We start from the raw sequence: 8035 nt of genomic DNA, 5'->3' as shown, positions 1-8035 counted from the left end.
CACCAGCAGAGGTCAGTAATAGCATAGATATTCTTCCCAGTAAGGCAGAATGCCTGGTCATGCTGTGTTTTTATCTTGACCTTAGACATCATTACCGTAATCTGGGTGTCAGTTTTGTTTGTGTTTTTTTTTTCATCATGTTGTTAACATCTGGCCCATTTTAGATTTTAAGAAAATCCCTGCATAAATATTTACAGTATATTATAAACAATGACTGAGGGATGATAAAGATCTTGAAAAATGCCTTTGATGTGTATTCTTTTAGAGCTATTTATTCTGTTATATGTCCTCTTGTCTAGTCCTTGAGTAATAGAGCATAACAATCCCCACGAAAATAAACAAGACAACTCAAAATGTTGCAGAATTTTCCAATCTAATCTAATACTAGGTTATGTTTTTCTTTTGAATAATCATGCCGTTGTGTAGTAGCAGCAGCAGAGTCTCTGGGAAGCTCTTTGAAAATCTGTCTTGTTGAATACAAAGAGCTCCACAGACCTCTGGTTCGAGTAAGGTCAGCTTTTTTCCTGTTGCTAAGGCTTCTAAATGGAAAATATTGAATGAGAGGGACTTGTCCTTGTGTATGCTTGTGTATACGCGGGGGGAAAGCAATAATTCCATTCAGATTTGTATTTTATACAGGTCAGACTTTTCTTGGAAACTTCTATCTGTGAAAAGGTTTGTTTGATGGTTTCCTTCAGTAATCATTATTCCAGAAGCTTGTCAGTTCCAACCAGGTCTGAAATGTATGAGGCTGGAAGGTCTGAAGATCTGGACAGGTTTCCAACAGTGAAAGAGAACAAAGGGGCTATTTTTAGCCTTGTTTTCACATCTGTGCAGCATCAGCTCAGTCATGTGTTTTCACTGCTGTACTACTGCAGATGACAGCCTGGCCTGCTGTGACATGTGATGTGAGGTCTGCTGTATGGTATGATGCTCCGTGATGCACTATGACTACGTTGACCTGTTTCACAGTTCGAATGATTCTGACAATGAGGAGTTTCCTTTCATTTTTTTTGTGTTTTGCTGAATGTTGCTGCATAGTCTTGCCTTAAGCAGCACAGACAGTATAAAAGGCTTAGAACAGTGAGGTTGGAATAGCTTGCCTTTCTCCACTGGTGTCTTCAGTTCCCCCAGGTCCAGTGTGACAGAGCCTCAAAAGTCTCTGTCATCCTCCCCATCAACATTAAGGTCCCTGGAGGACCATTTAAAGCAGCTGTAAGGAGTTTTGGTCAAAAACTAGCAATCTGAACACCAAAAAAGGCAAACCCCTTACAAACAGCACAGCTGGTACTGATAAAAGGTTTGGTTGTGTACTATCTCATGTCATTTGGAGATATAGTTTTATTTTTTTTTACAGTTTTGCGATTTTTGCGGGGTGGTCTGACCCAGTTGAAACGAAGGTGTGTTTATCTGTCCTTCACATGACTATATACCTTGAAAATTAATTTGAAGAACCTACCAGTACTAGTTGCCTATAAAAATAAAATGCTTCAAACTTCAATGCTTCAACTTGTTGGGTTATATATAGAAGGAGTAAATAAGGTCAGCTGGCCTCTCCCAGCTAACATAATAGGCAATGTCTCATCCTGACAGTTGTCTCGTCACATAAGTCCACATCCCTTTATTCAATAGGCATTTTAATGGCCTGATGTACAGCCATACCGAAGGTTGACTGTGAGGACAGCCAAAGCCTTTTTAGGTCACGCAGTATAACAGTCTTGGCGAAGTAAACTTCACACTGATGAATCTGTTTGGTTGTACCACTACCCAGTCTTCCAATATGAAGTTGGCAGTGTGTGTGTTTGATTTTGTGGTCATTCTCAGGAGCAGCCTTTGTTCTCACCCTTGGTTGGTTGTTCCACAGATTAGTCCTATTTACAAAGGACTGCTGGCACACATGAAAGGGAGGCATTTCAACTATTTTTAATTGCACAGAGCCACTTTCAGTTTCCACTATCAAGGCAGTGTGGGTGTTTTTTGTGTTCTATTTGAAAAGGCCAAAACAGAGTCACACAGGCAGAAATTAAATTTGGCTTTGAAAGGGCTTTATTCACTATTGGGCCTCAGGGCTTGTAGTGTGTTGGCTGTCTCATAGCAAAACTTCAATTACGCTTCTCATCAATTTACTACACTCATTAACGCTGTGTCCCCATAAACTATTCACAGAAATACATTTGGACTGTTCTGACTGTTATGGAATAAAAGGAGAACGACACAACAGACGACGCAGCCAAAGATGAAATATCCTTGTTATATTTTACTGTCCCCAGAGTCGAGGAAAGGAAGGAAGAAATAATTTCTGTTTGACTGAAAAAGATTTACGATCAGGCTGTGGGCTCCGTTTTTCGAAACTTCTTGGACTGGACACAGCCTTGGTCGTGTTATGAATGTGTGAATTTTGACAGAATCTCATGAATCATGACTGGACAGATACTCAATACGAACTGCAGACACAGTAAATATTTAGCTCCACTGCTATCCTGCATGTTAGTAGACATTCAGTGGGATAGTATGTCTCAGGGCACTCAAATGTCTCAGGACACTCTAGATGTGGTCATCTGAGAGGACAGAGGACAGGACAGATCGTGCAGTGGAGGTTTTGTGTGGCTCTCTTCTCACCGTTAGGCAATCCCCTCTCTTGGCCTGGTGTTCCTGTAGTGGCCTCTCCTCACCATTAGGCAATCCCCTCTCTTGGCCTGGCTTTCCTGTAGTGGCCCCTCCTTACACAATACCAAAGGATTGGTTTTCCCCCCTAAATGAAGCCAAAGAGACTATTGAGCTTGGGGCAGAACAGCAAGGAAAGGATAATGAAACGGATGATGCTCATCCTGGACCATCCAACATGTAGGGCCAATGCAAGCAGGTAAAAGCTCCAGGTCGTCTGCCATGTCACTGTTAGAGGTCAGTGGGTAAAGCTCCAGGTCGTCTGCCATGTCACTGTTAGAGGTCAGTGGGTAAAGCTCCAGGTCGTCTGTCATGTCACTGTTAGAGGTCAGTGGGTAAAGCTCCAGGTCGTCTGTCATGTCACTGTTAGAGGTCAGTGGGTAAAGCTCCAGGTCGTCTGTCATGTCACTGTTAGAGGTCAGTGGGTAAAGCTCCAGGTCGTCTGCCATGTCACTGTTAGAGGTCAGTGGGCACAACAGTACAGGAGAAGAGGCACTAATAGTGTGTGGTGTATGGAACAGAGAGGAACCCTGTAAGAACTGTACTCCAGTGGGGCACTTTGCTAACATTTAGTTTTGGACAGTTATTTACAGAGATGCTATAGAAACACAGAAGATTAACAGATCTGACACAGAAAACACAAAAATGAAACAAAAAATCCATTGAAATCTGGGATTGAAACAAGACAAATAGTAACAATATGGGGCTCCAAACAACAATAAGTTATTTTTTCCCTCTTCTTTCAGATGAATATGGTTGCAGCTCTTCAGTGAACATTCATCTGTTCTCCTTGCCTGTTTAGAACTCCCTTTATCAGACTTCTTGTGACTGATGTGGAAGACCAGTAGCTCAATTCACCCCTGCCTCTGGTATGCTGTTGTCCTGTCGACAAGGGCAATGCTAAGGACAGAGTAGCGGAGGCTGCTTGGAAAATAGGTAGAGTCGGGTGACCTCCTACTGTTTCACCGGTAATGGAGCTCTCTGACAGTGATCTGTACTGCTGCTATGCCCTGCTTTTCGTTCTGTTTTGTGCCACGGATGTTTCTAGCCTTGTAAGAATTCAGTGGTTTCAAGCCACTTTCACCCTGTATGAGATGGCGTTTGCCTTTTCAGCTGCTTAATACCTCTTTCAAAACCCTGTGTATGTTTTGTACAATCTGATTGGGTGTAGTTCACTGTGACCTTTCCTCTGATTGGGTGTAGTTCACTGTGACCTTTCCTCTGATTGGGTGAAGTTCACTGTGACCTTTCTTCTGAAAGTGTTGAGGCTTTCATCCAGACCAGTGGAACTGGGTAAAACTGCTGTGTGCTGTGCAACTTTAGTGGAAATGTGATTGGTGACATATGATGCCATCTTAATGTGGCTCTTCTGAGCGCCTGGGTTCACTGCAGAATTATGTCTGTAATGCAGAATAGAGTGGACTTGGGTGAACTTCAGCTGAACAGTGACGCACACTCTTGAGAGGCCTCGACTATTGCAGGTCTGACATTGTCAGTGTAGCTATAGCCAGGCTAGGTGTTAGCATGCTGGTAGGCCCTTATGTTACATTACATATGAAGATCCATTCTGCAGTTTAAATATGAGATCCTTGTGAGAATGTTGATAGAAGTTGTTCACTGTGTGTGAAAAGTGTGTAATTAAAATAATGGCCACACATGTATCTACAGTTGTATATCTACATCTAAAGCCTGTCATGAGTCTGCTAGGTTCTCCCTCTCATCTGTCAGCACTGGGCCAAAAAGACCAAGGCAGGTACAATATGAGGAGCAAGTTATGCACCCTGTCCATGTAGCACCAGGTGGCAACACAGTTTAAAGTACTCACCACATTTGATGTGTTCATTTCAGTAGACCTTCCAACAAGTCATGGAACCATGGTTACAAGGGATAGCCTTCAATTGGAATTCAAAATCAATACAAGCACCATGAAAAAATAAAACATGGATGAAACGAACCCTTGGGAGAAAAGGCTGAAGCCTGGAATTGGCGAATGGTATGATTGTGTATCACAGATTCAGAGCATGTATGACTCAGAATATCGATACCTTATATATATATAAATATACAATATTGCCTTGAGCCCCCCTGTTTTCCAATCAACTCTACAAGATGAAAGGAAGAAGTCAATAGCCACAGACTGCCCCTACACAGCTGAGCTAACCATGTGCTTGGGAGCATCACACCATTCCAATCCATCTGCTCTATCTCACCTGTCTGCACTCATTGGCTAAAGGGCTCTGTGCTTCCTGTCCAGCCCCATGATCCTCTTATCTCACCCATGCGTCACTTTCATGCGTCACAAGGCTGCTGCTACCGTGGGAGTGCTATAATTCTAGTCGTGTATGTTTTAGTGGAAGGAAACAGTGGTCACAACAACAGTGTACTTATCATCTTTACTTTTTTCTATACAGCAACAGCTTGGTTAGCCTTATGCTAGTTGGGTCCAAATGCTCCATTGAGAGAGAGAGAGAGAGAGAGAGAGAGAAACGGGACAAAGAGCAGTGAGATTGCAAAAGCTCTCAAGAGATTATTGCCCGATAGCATGTTTTCCAGGCAGCTAACGAGTGTGCAATAGCACAGTGTAGAGCTAGTTTATCCACTCCCTAACAAGTTGACCTGGAAAACAAACCAACAGTCATTTAGGAGTTATAGACAATGCAGCTCTGGAGGAATGGAAAAATCCCATTGCACGCATGACCTGATGGACACAGAGGCTAATTGTGTATGAGAAGCTCGAATGAATGTGACTTCTTATAAAACAAAAGCAGCTTCATCAGTGGCCATAAACTCAGGACCACTTAGCTGGTGATGGCCGAGCCGTTTGCTTTTCTGTGGCCAGGGAATGCCAGGGCTTCATGTGCATCGTGTCTGCACCGAGTCATCTCAATCATCAGATGATTCATCGTTGACATTCGATGAAGATGTCCTTCATGCGTCCTTCTTGGAACGTATTTGGGTTCCATATGAATTTGAGGATGTAATAATGAAATCTAGTTACCTACAAAGACATAGCTACATATGGAAAAAGCCTGGATGCTGTGGCTTTGAGAATATATGAACAAATAGATTGATAAAGACAGCTAATCTGCGGAAGTTGGCTCTGTCTTTATTTTATTTTGAGGCTTTTTTTGGGTGATTTAACGAAACTGAAATATGTCTTTCATCTGTCAGATTTGTCTCTGCAGGACACAACTCCAGTATTTACAGAGCAGAAGCAGGAGAGGTTATACTCTAAATGTTTGTTTATAAAGCTATGAGGATGTCTCTGGTTAAAAATATCTTAAGGTCAAGGATTACAATTATACCTCTGGTTCAGACAGTCCTGTGAGTTTCGTTTTAAAATCAGGGGTTTGACAAATGGCTGAGCAAAACAACTGCATCCATCTACTAAGCACATGGAGACAAGGATGACTGGCCCAGCGCACTTCGCATGACTGTGTTGCTATGTGACGTGCTTTACAGCTGTTAGCTTGTCCTTGCTCCCTTGTCCTCTATCATTGGCCCCTTCATTTAGAGGTCTTTAATTAACACCTGATTCCTCTCCTTCGACGAGTTCCATGGTTGCCAGGCACCAGCGCATGGGTGGAAACCAATTACTGAAGGTGGCACCGCATACGGTTCTTCTCACTGTCTCCAACCATCGTTAATGTCCCCACTGATACTGTAACATGCTCGTTGTGTGTGTGTGTGTGTGTGTGTGTGTGTGTGTGTGTGTGTGTGTGTGTGCGTGTGTGCGTGCGTGCGTGTGTGTGTGTGTGTGTGTGTGTATGAGCGTATGTGTGCGTGGTGGCAGAATTGGGCAAAAGTGGTAGCCATTTAAAAATGAGTGAGAGTACTTAACCCCTAATTACCATATTATTTTCCATCTGCAGGTGAAAATAGTGGTGTTGATCAAGTAGCTTCTACGGACACGATTACAGAAACACAGTTTTCTGTTGCCCTTTGAGTTGGCAATGGTGAAACAGCATGGGTGAAACGTACCGTATTTCATGTCACAAGGTGAAATTATAGATTATAACAATCTTGTTACAATCACATAATCCCTTCATGAGTAACATTGTTGAGAAGTAAATATTGCGTCGCCTCCTCCTAGACTTCACCCTTTAGTCTATGTAGGGGAAAGGAAGGGGAGAGAGAAGGAGAGAGCCTGTGCTTCTTTCACTGTGAGGCAATTACAGATTCACAACAAAAGCTTGTTTCTCTATAATGCCTCCCACTCTTTCTCTCTCTCTCTCTCTCTCTCTCCCTCCCTCCCTCCCTCTGACATGTTTTCTTGCGCTTTCTGTTTCTCCCTTACTTCCTTTGTGTGTGTATTAAATGCTGGCCTTGGTGAGCACCTTGTAGAGCTGTGTTTTGGTCTGTGTATGTTTTGGTGTGTGTGTGGTGTGTGTGTGTGTGTGTTTTGGTGTGTGTGTTTTGGTGTGTGTGTGTGTGTGTGTTTTGGTGTGTGTGTGTGTGTTTAGGTGTGTGTGTGTGTGTGTGTGTGTGTTTTGGTGTGTGTGTGTGCGTGTGTGTTTTGGTGTGTGTGTGTGTGTGTTTTGGTGTGTGTGTGTGTGTGTTTTGGTGTGTGTGTGTGTGTGTGTGTTTTGGTGTGTGTGTGTGTGTGTGTTTTGGTGTGTGTGTGTGTGTATTTTGGTGTGTGTGTGTGTTTTGGTGTGTGTGTGTGTTTTGGTGCGTGTGTGTGTGTGTGTGTGTGTGTTGCGGAGGGAGGAGGGGTGAAGGGGAGGTCTTGAGTCTGATGCTGCCTGCATGTGTGCCTCTCCTCTGACTCCCTCTGCTGCTAACTGGCTGTCAGAACCGTTCTCTGCCCACTGCTCATAAAGCAGACCCCTTTTTTTCTGTCCTCATGCCCATTTGACGTAAAGGTCAAACCATTAACCCAAAGGTCAAGCTGGAACTCTGCATGATGTATGGTTCCAATCACCCCGGAACCATCAAATAAAAGGTGAAATGGACTGGAATGAGATCACCTATAGGAAGAGGAACAGGACAACGGTACTAGGGAGGCATCAGGCAAAATGTTTTTTTGCCACAATTCAATTCCATATACTGGGTTGAAATTAAATGTGCATTTCCTGAATAGTCTTTGTTCAATAGTGTGGTCTTTGTGGTGTCTGTCCATGTTTTCTTATCGAGGCTTCCCCCCTCTATCTGTTTACTGCAGTGGAGAGGCAAGCTCTGAATCAGCAGCCAGATGGGTCCTTTGTGCAGGCTTTCACTCCACAACATATGCAGCCTTCTCCCCACTCAGAGGATGGCCTTCATCACAATCACATTCTCATTCCTTGATTCACATTCAAGGAGTCATTGCTAGACTGCCACTTTATTGTCACTGTGTGTTTGTGTGTGTGTGTGTGTGTGTGTGTGTGTG

This window comes from Clupea harengus, chromosome 3 (genome assembly GCF_900700415.2).
Source record: "Clupea harengus chromosome 3, Ch_v2.0.2, whole genome shotgun sequence".
Lineage (NCBI taxonomy): Eukaryota > Metazoa > Chordata > Actinopteri > Clupeiformes > Clupeidae > Clupea > Clupea harengus.
The sequence above is the reverse complement of the archived record's forward strand: the minus strand, read 5'-3'. Positions refer to the sequence as shown.